The sequence below is a fragment of the Octodon degus genome, unplaced genomic scaffold (genome assembly GCF_000260255.1).
Source record: "Octodon degus isolate 3935 unplaced genomic scaffold, OctDeg1.0 scaffold00103, whole genome shotgun sequence".
NCBI lineage: Eukaryota > Metazoa > Chordata > Mammalia > Rodentia > Octodontidae > Octodon > Octodon degus.
Genome location: NW_004524679.1, coordinates 7,846,861 through 7,857,357, shown reverse-complemented (window position 1 = coordinate 7,857,357; position 10,497 = coordinate 7,846,861). Strand labels below are relative to the sequence as shown.

At 36.0% G+C, this 10,497-nt stretch overlaps 1 pseudogene; it reads right to left on the bottom strand.

Annotated features, from left to right (window-relative positions):
- Positions 1-8,554: 8,554 nt before the first annotated feature.
- Positions 8,555-9,805, bottom strand: LOC101582342 (annotated as a pseudogene).
- Between the last annotated feature and the right edge of the window lie 692 nt (positions 9,806-10,497).

Here is a 10,497-nt window from a genome sequence, read left to right as displayed (position 1 = left end):
AAGAGCAAAACAAACCCAGAGCACAAAGACGTGAAAAATCATAAAGATTACAACAGAAATTAATTCAATTGTGATGAAAAAAGCAATTCAAAGAATTAAAAAAGCAAAAAGCTGGTCCTTGAAAAGTTAAATAAAATCCATTCACCCCTTGCTATCCTCATCAAAACAGGAAAGAAAAAAATCAAATACAAGCAATAAGGAATGAAAAGGGTGTAATTAACACAGACCCTGTGGAAATACAGAAAATTATCAACAGCTACTTTGAAAATCTTTACTTTCAAAGAACAGAAGACACAGAAGGAATGGACAGATTCCTAAAAGGGTACAAATTACCACGCCTGAATCGAAACGATATGACCACTCTCAATAGCTCAGTAATAGTCAATGAAATACTAGACGTAGTAAAAAAGCTACGGAGTAAGAAATGTCCAGCTGCACTTGGATTCAAAGCTGAATTCTACAATAAATTTATAGAAGATATTGTCCCTATACACCGCAATGTCTTGCATAAAATTGAAAAGGAATCCATCCTCCCTAAATCATTCCTGAAGGCAAGTGTTACACTGATAAAAAAAATCAGCGAAAGACAAAACAAAGAAAGAGAAGTACAGGGCAACCACACTCACGAACATAGATACAAAAATCTTCTATAAATAATTAGAAAATAGAATACAGCAAATCATGAAGAAGATCATATACCATGACCAGGTATGATTCATCCCAGGAATGCAAGGATCCTTCAATATTTGAATATTTATAATTGTAATACACTATATTAGTAGATTGAAACTTAATTTAAGAAACATGATCATCTCAATTGATTCAGAAAAGGCTTTTGACAAAGTCCAACACTAACTCATGTTCAAAGTCCTACAGAAAATTGGAATAGATTAACTCTACTTCAATCTGATAAAAGCCAATTATGAAAAACCAAAGGCTAACATAATCCTAAATGGGGAAATATTGAAATCTTTTACTCTTAGATCCCATGGAAGACAAGGATGTTCTCTATCACCACTCCTACTCAATATAGTTCTGCAATCATTAGCTAGAGCCATTAGAGAAGAGAAACAATTAAAAGGAATAAGAATAGGTAAAGAAAAATTAAATTTTCTTTATTTACAGATCACAAGATACTTTTATTAGAAGACCCAGAAAAGTACACCAAGTAGCTGCTAGAATTAATACAGAAATTCAGTAACATAGCAGGGTATAAATTCCAAACCCAACAGTCAATAGCATCCCTCTACACAGACAACAAACACACTGAGAGGGAAATTATATAAAAAATACCTTTCACAATACCACCAAGAAAAATGAATTACCTTGGAATTAATCTAACTAAAGAAGTCAAAGAGTTTTCAAGGAAAATTACAATACTCTGAAAAAGAGATCATAGAGGATTTCAGAAAATGGAAACATATTTCCTGTTCCTGGACAGGAAGAACCAACATTGTGAATACGGCCGTACTCCCAAAGTTGCTGTACAGATTTAATGCAATCCCTATCAGACTACCACAAACATACCTCACAGCGGTAGAAAAATCATTCCTAAAATTTATCTGGAACTAGGAAAGAGCTAGAATGAAAGGAAATCCTGGGCAATAAAGACAATTTGGAAGGCATTACAATTCCTGACTTGAAATTATACGACAAGGCTACTGTGATAAAATCAGCATGATACTGGCAACAACATAGACCTGAGGATCCATGGAACAGATTAGAAGACGATGAAGAGCCTAGGAACACTCACAGCCAACTTTTCTTTGGCAAAGCAGCCAACCATACCCAATGGAAAAAAGATAGCCTCTTTAACAAATGGTGCTGGAATAACTGCCTCTCTAAATGTCAAAAACTAAAACTTGACCCATGGTGATGCAGTAAACTTAAGTCAAAATGGATTAAAGATCTAAACATTAAAGCAGAGAAATTAAGTCAACTGGAAGAGAATGTAGGAGGAACTCTTGAAGATATAGGGGTAGGCAAAAGACTTCATGAACAGAAATCAAATTGTATGGGAAACAGTTGAAAGAATTAACAAATGGGACCTGCTATTCCAGAGACATTTTTGCACGTCAAAGAAATTACCAACTCAGTGAAAAGGCAACCCTCAATTTTGTAAATTACTACGACAAATAAGTACTCAGAGAAAGGTCTGCTCTCTAGACTTTATAAGGCAGTTAAAAAAAAAAATCTAGGGCCCCAAAATTTAAAGACCCAGTCCAGGAATGTGCAACCCAGATGAACACTCACATCTCAGAGGATGTCATTTAAGAAGCGAATAAATATTTGAAAAAATGCTCCACATCACTTGCTAATCGTGAAATGCAAATTAAAACATCATTGACATGTTATCTAGCCCCAGAAAGAATGGCTATCATAAAGAAATCACCCAAAAAATGTTGGAGAATCTGTGGGGGAAGAGGAACCCTTCTCCACTGCTTGTGGGAATGTAGACTGTTGCAACCATTATGAAAATCAGTGTGGAAACTCCTTAGAAAAATTGGACTGGAAACCCAATTTAAACTTGCTATTCCTCTTCTTGGAATTTTTCCGGAGGATCTGAAAACATCATATCATGGGGATATATGTGTGCCTATGTTTATAGCAGCACAATTTGTGATAGCCAAATCTTGGAAACAACCAAGATGCCCATCTACTGAGGAATGGTTGATAAAGATGAATTTTTACACAATAGAATATTTTTCAGCTATTAAGAATGTTAAACTCAAAAACTTTATATTGAATGGGATGCCATTTGAAGATATACTCCTAAGTGAAATGAACCAGGCACACATATTTAAATATCGTATAGTTTCCCCAGAATAAGTTCTCAAAAGAAGAAATAAAAATAGGACGGTATAATAAAAGTAAAAGGAAACAGGTTCTCAAGGACTATCTAATGCAGAGAGGGAAAGGAGAAGAGCTAGGAAATATGACAATGTCAAGCCATACAGTTTCATGTAGAAGATATGCAAGGCAATGATCTGGAGAGTTTCCAGAAGATTTTTGAATCTAGTAGTTAATTGGAAAAATTCTCACCCTGACTAACTATATATACTGACAACTGTGAAATAATCTACTGCACTGAAAATGGTAATGTGTCATATTAGTTTCATGCTTAGAGTGCGTGTCATTCTGGTCTTCTGAATACAGGCTGCTTGTCATGACATGACAGTTGCTGCTGTGCTGTCTCTCGGTTAGATGATTGTTCAAAAAGAAAGCGGTGTTGCATAAATTCAAGAGAAAGGAAAGGAAATACTGTGGGACTGCCTTGCTTCAAGATTGTATATGCTTAGATTTTTGGACTTATGTGTAATCATAAAAAGTAGATAATTCTGTATGCTTATTTTTAAAAATACATTTTAATTTTTAAAGGTTTTTATCATATTCTGTAGGGACTTATAGTTCAACATATCAATAGTTGATGAAAAATACCTGTTCAATGTTATGCCTAATATGTTTGATACTCAGACAGTGAAGATAAGCTTAACAGCCTTGGTTTTATGGTAATAAAAATAAGCTTGTCTTCCGGATGCTTAACAACATAAATGTGCACACCAAAATTAGAGAAAAAGGAGGGCCGCAAAGAAACCCAACATTTTGGTCCCAGCCTTCCAAGTTCTGTTAAGACTCATGACTTATGAAAACTTGTACTGTAACATCATGTAACTCTGTAATGTTGCAAATTTTCTGATCAAGGAGATTATGAGGCCAAAGAGAAAAGTGATCGATGATGTAGAGTGTGCCTAAGGAGATTCACATGGAGATAAAACATTCTCTCAAGCTTTCACAGAAAACAAATTGGCCAAACATTGTCTGTGTCTCATCCACATGGGTGAACCTCACAAAATATCTACAAACTGCTGAACAAGGTAACTGAATTAGTCCTGAAGGGACTTGACTGAAGTTGTCAGATACAAAACATGCATTTATTATTATATAGGTCTTGCTTTATCTTGGTCTTAACAATCCACCAAAAAGTATAAATACAAGGTATAAATAGTAAAGCCATATTAATATGCTGAACTGTGAAAGGCTCAAGTCAACAACTTCTGATATTACCAGTCCTATGAAACTCAATACTATTATGGACTACTGGACTCTATTAGATTATTTTGCAAAATTCTTGCACCTACAAAATTTAAATGGCAATGGAATACCAATCTCTAACCAAACTAAAGTAAAAGGGAAAAGAAAGGAAGGACCATTTTGTAACTTTTTTTTTAATATAAGATAGTTATACAGGTAATTTCTCTTAATTCAGTGAGAAGAAAGATCTGTACGAACAGTATTTTGAAAGAATACCATATCTTCATCTTATACTGTGAATAACCACTGAGAAGATAATAATATTCAATGTAGTGGTTGGAGATTTGCCTAAGAGGTACAATGATTTCTTAACAAGCTGGAAGCACTGGGTTCTTTCCTTGGCACCAAAAACAAAAAATAATCCTCCAGTAAAAAAAAATTCACCTGAAAAAATGCAAGATAGTAAAAACAATATTCAGTGTATTAATTATGGAGTGTCATATTAATTGGTTTTCAAACTATGACTTTGCTATCGCTTACTCAATAAAATTAATGTAAAAAAAGAAAGAATAGAGACAAATGTTGCCTCTCCTTAAAACCCTTATTTTTCTCCAATTTTTGGTCTGCATATTTAGGTTGTTAATCCTCCATAAAAGAAGATTATCTTTATTACCCTACTACATAGAAAGTTGAGCTTAACCTCATTGTCTGCCTATCAGGCATCATAGACATAATAGGAAACAGGTATTTTCCATCAAGTTTTTTTTTTTTTTTCTTTTTGTGGAACCGGAGATTGAACTCAGGAACATGCGCTTGCCAGGGAAGCGCTTATTCCAATGGGGACTCTCTACGGACCTGTCCATCAAGTATTGATATGTTAAACCTTTAAGTAACTATAGAATATGAAGAAAAAATTAAAAATATTTTAATATATAAGAATAAACAATTACCTATTTTTACACAGAAATTTAGAAATCTAACCATATATAACATTGCAGTAGGACAGCTCTGTGACATTTATTTATGTTGTCCTTTGATTTCATTTATTTTATTTTTTGTAAACAAACATGTACTAGAAAGACAATATGGCAGTAGTTGGTATAATATGATAAGCAGGATGTATTTAGAAGACCATAATGACAGGCATTTCAAACAGGACCATAGCATTACACATTGCTATCTTCAGGGAAGTTGCTTAGTTCACAATATCATCATATATAATCAGTGTGAGAGTCCTAATATTTAACTGCTACATTCAAATATCTGTTGAAGATTCTCAGGATCAATGGCTTAAACGTCTTGTGCGCATACATGTTAGGCTTTGCCCCTGTCATGTTTCGTAGATTTTCTCCCTGCCCTCCCTTCATTGTCTGTTCTTCAAGTTCTCGCTTTCCTTTTAATTATGTTATACATTTCTATTTCTATTTCTTCTTTTGAGTTCTTCTATTAGGGAGACTGTACAATATTTACATATGTAGGTGTGGTTTATTTCACTTAGGAGTATATCTTCAATTGACATTCACTTAAATTTAAAGGCATTGAGTTTATCTTTCTTTCTAGCTGAGTAATATTCCATTGTATAAGAAAAACACATTTTTTCATCCATTCTTCAGGTGAAGGGCATCTTAGTTATTTCCAAGATTTGGCTGTCAAAAATGGTGATACTATAAACATAGGTACACATGTTAATATTCTATGATGTTTTTGGTTAGTCTGGCAAAATTCCCACTAGGAGGATAGCCGCTTTGAATGGGATTTCCAATCCTTGTTTCTTATGGAGTCTCCTTACTGATTACCATAATGGTTACACAGTCTGCATTCCCACCACCAATGGAGAAGGGTACCCTTTTCGCCACCGCCTCTCCAACATTTGTTGTTGGTGGATTTCTTTATGATACCCATTATTTCTGGGGTAAGATGGTATCACAGTGTTGTTTTAATTTGCCTTTGACGAAAGCTAGTGATTTGGAACATCTTTTCATACGTTTATTTGCTTGTTTACTTCGTCCTCTGAGATGCGTGTGTTCATCTAGAATGCCATTTCTGTATTGGGTCTTTAAATTTAGGGGACATAATATTTTTCAGTACTTTATAAATTGTAGAGAGCAGACAATTCTCTGAGTGCTTAGTTAAGATTTTTTTTACAAATTTATGGGTTTTGTTCCATTTTCTTCGTAATTTCTTTTGGCATGCAAAAACTTTTCAATAAGTGTTGGTCCCAGCTGTTAATTGTTTAAGTATTAACTGTGTGAACTGATTTTCGTTTGTAAAATCTTTGCCTATCCCTATTAGTTAAGAGTTCCTCTTACTTTCTCTTCCAGTAAATTTAGTATTTCTCTTTTAATATTTAAATCTTTGATCCATTTGGACTTTACCTTAGTGCATGGAGTTACACCTGGGTCAAATTTCAGGTTTTGGCATGTAGAGAGCCAGCTTTTCCAGAATGTTTTGTTAAAGAGGCTATCTTTTTTCCAGTGAGCAAGTTATGACCCTTTGCCAAAGATCAGGACATAGTGTGTTCTTATAGTCCTCTGCATTTGTAATCTATTCCACTGATCCTCAGGTTGATTTTGTTGCTATTGCCATGCTGATTTCATTACAGTAGTTGTTTTTTATAATTTCAAGTCAGGTATTGTAGTACCTCCTGCCTTAGCTTTGCTGACCAGGATTGCCTTTGCAATTTTACATCTTTTATGGTTCCAAATAAATTTATGGAATGATTTTTCTAGGTTTGTGAGGAATATTGGTGGTAGTTTGATTAAGGTTGCATTACATCTGTACAGAAATTTTGGGAGTATGCCATCTTTAGAATGTTAATTCTTTGAATTCAGGAATAGGAAATATATTTCCATTTTCTTAAATCCTCTATGATCGTTTTATTCAGAGCACTCTAATTTTCTGTAAAAAAATCTTTGACTACTTTAGTTACAAGAATTCCAACGTATATCATTTTCCTCGGTGCTATTGTAAAAATTATTGTTTCTCTCATTTTATTCTCGGTGTGTTTGTTATCTGTGTAGAGGAATGCTATTGACATTTGTGTATTGACTTTGTAACCTGCTATTGAACTGAATGTGTATCTCCATTCTATTAGCTTCTCAGTGGAGTTTTTTGGATTTTCCAAGTAAAGTAACATGTCATCTCTAAGTAATGATAATTTAACTTCTTTACGTATTCTTGTTCATTTTTTGTGCCACTTCAATAATAGACTTAGCTAATGATACCAGAAATATATTGAAAAGGAGGAGTGATAGGGAACATCCTTGTCTTTTACCAGATCTGACAGTAAAATATTTCAGTTTTTCCCTGTTAGAATTATATTAGCCATTGTGTTGTCATTGATGGCTTTCATGAAATTGAAGTAGAGGCCTTCTGTTCCAATTTTCCATAGAACTTTGAACAACAGTGAGTGTTGAACATTGCCAAAATCCTTTGTTGCAATAATTGAGATGATCATGTAGCTTTTAGATATTGCTCTATTGATATAGTGTATGACACTTACAGATTTTGAAATATTAAACCATTCTTTCATCCGGGGATGAATCCTACCTTGTCATGATTTATGATCTTCTTGATGATTTGCTGTATTCTATTTTCTAGGATTTTTTCATCTACGTTTATGTCTTCCTTTCTGTCATTACCCAAGGGAGACTATAAGATATTTATGCATGTGGGTCTTGTTTATTTCACTTAAGAGTATAGCCTCTAGTTGAATCCACTTATCTGTGAAGACTTCCAGTTTGTTTTTCTTTGTAGCTGAGTAATAATCTATTGTTATCTAAAAATAGCACAATTTTTTTCCACCAGCTCCTCCCGTGACAGGCATTTTGCTTGCTTCAAGATATGACTAATACAAATTGTGCTGTTATAAATACTTCTGCAATTATGTCATTGTGGAATGATATTTTTAGTTTTATGAAAAAAGTATCCAGTAATCAAATAGCTGGAGTGAGTGGGATTTGCAATCCTACTTTTTTGAGGAGTATCCACAATTATTTCCATAGTCGTTGTACCATTCTACATTCCTACCAACAGGGGAGAAGTGTTTGTTTTCCTCAGCAGCCTATCCAGCAATTGTTGTTACTTGAATTTTTTTTTTTATTTGTTCGCTTGTTCAGTCCACCATAAGTGTGGGCCTGGCCTGGCCTGGCATGCGGTGGTTGTGATCAAGTTTTGGTTCCCTGCACCTTCTAAACTTGCTTAAGCAGTTGCTTTAGAAAGATGATCTATCTCGATGCACAGATGATTTCTTCATGGCAGCCATTCTTTCTGGGTAGATATGGCATCTCAATGTTTTAGATTGCACTTCTCAAACTGTCAGTGAAGTGGAGTGTTTTTCAGGTATTTATTTTCCATTTATATTTCTTCCCCTGAGAAATGTGTATTAATCTCAGATGCTCATTGTTTTTGCATTATAAAAATGTATTGTTACACAAAACTGCACATTTTAAACAGTAACGAGACTTGGTTTTGGATGGATTAGCCGGCAGGGCCTGATGGTGATGACCTTCCTTGAACGTGGTTACAGACTCTGCTTAATGTTTGTGGAGATGTCAATCTCTTCTGGAAGCTCAGCCACATTAATTTCAAACCAGCCTTGAACATCATTAAGAATTTTGGCATCATTCTTTTGCACACGAAACTGATGGCCAGGCCTTTGCTACCAAAGGTACCTGCACAGGCAAACCAAGTGTCTTCAGGCATATCACAGCTAAAGACGATGTTGATACTTTCAATGTCCATCCCTTGTCTAAACAGGTTATTGACCACAAGTATCCACCGCTGGAAGTTTTTGAGCTGCTGGTATCATGATAAGTGTTCCTCTTGTGTCATGCCATGGTGCATGGCGATGTACACTAAGTTCCACTGCACCAGTAGTTAGGCCAGGGCCATGCAATTCTTTAGCGACTTCATGAAGATTACCACCTTTATAAATTCTAATACATCTAGGAAGTCGAACGGCTTGCAGTTATTCTCCATGTCCTTGAGCTTTACGTAGTACTGCTGCAGGCCTCGCAGCATGAGCTTGGTCTCGTGATCTACAAACACCTCCATGGGAACCTGCATGAACATTCTCTACACTGGCAGGATGTTCTTCCTCACAGTGGAGCTAAACATCATGCACTGCTTCTCATGAGCTGTCAGGTGAAAGATGACCTGTACATCCAGCCTCACGTCTACCTGCTCCAGCATCATGTCACACACGTCAAGGAAAAAGTGCTCCAAGTTTTTCACATTGAGGGTGCTGTTTCTCATGTGTGCCAGGATCCAGCCTGGGATTCCCACTACTATGTGAGGACAATTTCTTTTCCTACTTCATCATCTTTCTTGATGGAGTGGTCTCCAAATTACATGGAGAACTTGACACTGGGCATGTACTTGGAGAAGCGCTCATACACCTTGTTGACAGAAAGGCCAGCTTCCTTGTGTGACACATGAACAGAACTTCCATCTGCCTGCTTACAGGCTCAATTTGCTCTTGGGTGGCAAGCACAAAGATCGCCATCCTGCCCATTCCAGATGTGGCTTGACACAGGATATCCATGACCAGGATGTCCTGGGGATGCACTCATGCTGAACCTCTGAAGGATGATAAAAGCCACAGTCCACAACAGCCCTCAAAAGCTCTGGATTCAGTAGGAAGTCCCATAATCCAGAGATGTGAATGGAGACATAGGAGACTTGCACATCTTTCTTAGGAGTGCGGGAGTGCCTCAGCAAGAGCCTGGGGCTCTTCATCTTCCTCATAATCCAGAAGTTCATTTTTCACATCTTGTTCTTGGTTTCTCGTTCACCTCATCATGCTAAGAGTAGGATCTCAGATGACCATTTTTGGATTGGGTCTTTAAATTTTGTGACACAAGTGTCGGTCAAAGAGCTCATCAGATTAAAGCACCTGCAAGAAGCCGCAGGGGCTGGGGATTTCATCCCAGTTCTGCTGTGCCAGCACCCCCTCCCTTGTTGCACGCTTAGATGGTATTTGAGATTAGGATTTGTGATTCACACTTGCAATCCCAGCACTTGTGAGGCTGTAAACATGAGAATTATTTATGACTCCAATATAGTAGTAAGTCCCTGAGCAATCTGTAGACCCTACGCTAAAATCCAAGGGAAAGAAATGAAATAAATTTTGGGATCCTAGGGTTTTTTTTTTTTTGTTGTTGTTGTTGTTCTTTGGATATTCCAGATAGAAGACTTTTATGAGGGATTATTGATTAGGAGTTTTTAAATCTCTGTGTGTTATCTATTTGCACTGTTGGTGATGTCTTTTGATGTGTAGAAACTTCCCATTAAGAGGAGGTCCCAGTGGTTTAATCATTGAAGGATTTCCCATGCAGCTTGTTTATCAAACATGAAATAAGTGCCTACCCTTATATCTTCAAGATTTCCTACTACTTTATCTGCAAGTAGATTTTGTGTTTCTGTTTTAATGGTCAGATATTAAATCCATTTTGAAAACAGGTG